This window comes from Ambystoma mexicanum, chromosome 4q, assembly GCF_040938575.1.
Source record: "Ambystoma mexicanum isolate Mex_15411 chromosome 4q, UKY_AmexF1_1, whole genome shotgun sequence".
Taxonomy (NCBI): domain Eukaryota; kingdom Metazoa; phylum Chordata; class Amphibia; order Caudata; family Ambystomatidae; genus Ambystoma; species Ambystoma mexicanum.
Window position 1 is genome coordinate 1,290,516,955 of NC_090928.1, and position 2,680 is coordinate 1,290,519,634.

Below are 2,680 nucleotides of genomic sequence, written 5' to 3' on the forward strand. Positions count from 1 at the left end.
TGCCAGTCTCCTAACTTTAACCTTACTCTGCATAGATGCCGAACGATGCAACTGGGGCCTCGCTGAGCCTCCCCCAGCACCACGAGGCTCTGCTTTGGTCTGGGGACTGCAGCCATCTCTTTTCAACAGGTAGGCTCTGTTGAGAACTCGTTGCTCGAGGTGCGCTTTTTGTGATTCTAAAAAGTAGCGCTCACTGCCTTAAATCGCTCTGATCTTCCCCCATCTCTGATCAACGTGAGCATGCTTCAGGGGCATTTCTTTATTCATATTTGGACATATTCCATGTTATTTGACCATCTTCAAACATGGGTGCCCTATGATTGCTCCCTCCGAGCACTACCTGAAGCATCGATGCTGCTACTTGATTGGCCTGTTTGAAAGGGGCCCCTAGGGGCCCCTGACGTCTATGGAAACAAGGCGAGTCACCACACACGATAGATACGCCAGACACGAGGTTGTATTCCCAAAGCTAGGGTTTATTGCAAAGCAAAAGTCTCAGTTGGCCAACTCGGTCTCACGTCCCGCGACGTGTATCTCTAGACCTCGAGGGTCGCAAGAGAGTGAATTACGTACATCAGTTAGATATATACAAAATGCATATCAAACAATCAGCTATGACATGTTTAACACCCCCCTTTTATTGGATTTCTTTGAACTTGGTGTGATGATGGACATCTCCAACAACTATGACACCTTCAAACATCTATTCTAGTAACAATTTGCAATTTGTGAGTGCGAAGGCATCTTTCAGTTGTTGAATAGAACACAGCGCTTCTGTTCTTGGAAGCGAGCTTCATACGGGAGGGAAGAGTTGCATTCCGGACCTTGCTATCTATTAGGTGCTATTCGTGTCCTCGGAGCCGACACGCACTAGCGGGCTCAGCAAAAGGGGGGGGCCGTAAGAAGAGCATAATTCAAGCGTTTAGCTGTATTATTCTAACATATTCTACCATATAACGAGACTGGCTGCGAAATGATTAAATGCCCTGCAGCTCTGCTTCAAGGCTACATTCGGGAGGGCGCCAGGCATTCTTCCTGGCGCTGCCTACGTTTGTGTTTCAACGAACTCTTGTTATCCTCTCGGCCCTGCGGCCTTGTCCTTTTTACATACAGACAACAATGGTTTACAGTCGAGCAGTGTAAGCGGAAAATATACTGCGAAGCAATAGGAACAGAAAGCAATGAGCAATGGTTAGAAAACAAAATGGCGATTCTTGTACATCAAAATGGCCGTTCATTGGCAAACTCGAAAACCTATATTCTGTCATATCGTGCATGAGACGGTTGGCCCACGGCCACCAAAATACGTTTGCGGTCACAAAGTAGAGGTATCCATTTTTCTAGACTGACATGTTCTCCACCTAAAGCGGCCAATACGAAGCCGGCAGGCAAATGCCGGCCTCCTCTCCAAGGCCCCACTCCTAAGTCTCCTGTCCGGGTCTGGCTGTACTGGCTGGGCCCCCTTTTCTTTCTTTCCATCCTCAACATGCCACCTCTGCACATCCAATTCAATTCACCGGCCCTGAGGACTGACATATGATCCTGCCTAGACTGACAAAAAACTCCTTGCAACCAGGCTGTCTTATTCGTAAGTGGGCAGTTTCCGATTTCCGTTACATTATGACTTTACTTTGCTGCCACTTGCGTTTTGCCTGTGTTAGTGTGTCTTGCTTTAAAGTTGAATTAAGGCATTGCTTCATCTGCTGCCACTCTTTTTTTAGTTGTGCATAGTGTGCCCCCCTCCCTTCTTTGTGTCTATAGCACTTATTTGTTCCCCATCACCCTATTCCACCCCCTCCCCTCTCTCCCTACTTGATGTTTAGCGGTTACCAATTGTAACTACTGTCAGGCAAGTGCAATATTTCTGTCATCAGTTGTAACAGTCTGTATTTCTCTTGTCCTATGTTGTACCACTGAAACGCATAGTACTTGCCTATTCTGAATATACCAATGCCAACTAAGAATGTTAATTTCTGCTTTCACCCTCTCTGCGTTGGAGTGCTTTGAAACGCTTGTTTAAGTGCATGTGCCATTTAAATAACCAATAAATAAATAAATAATCTGCCACTGCTTTTACAGCTTTTAAATGGACGCTGGTCCCTGAAATTCTCAATTACCAGCGGCCTCTTGCATTGATGGCAACATTCTGGCGCACCTGTGAGGGAGATTTCATCAGATAAATCTTGAGACACACATTTTGCCATAGGAATGCATTGGGGGCTATAATTATTTTAGGGGGATGAATGTGACAAATAGTAACATTTTTCACTAAAAATCGGGAGTCGCCCGCCTAAATCGCGAGAGTTGGCATGTATGCCTTGAAACCTGACTTCGGACTCTTGAGCACAGAGAAGAAATGCTACAAGTGCTTCTGAGGCAGAGTGGGTCCCGGCAGCGTAGCTCGGGACACGGGTGCAGCGACGGCTGGCCCCGGCTGACTTAATGCTGCCTCTCGTGTGTGAGGAAGCAGGCCTGGCAGTCTCAGGAGCTAGGCTCCTAAGATGGCCGCCCGGGCCGGGCGGTGCCGCTAGTCCCTCCTCGGTGTCGCTGGCGGGGCGTCGGATGAGCGAGTCGTGCCGCTTGGTGCGGCTTGGTACAGCCCGCGCGCCCCCGCGCCGCCTCGCGTGGTCTGCCCCTGCCGCCGCTGCCTCTGCCTCTGCCTCTGCTGCTGGCTCGCGGC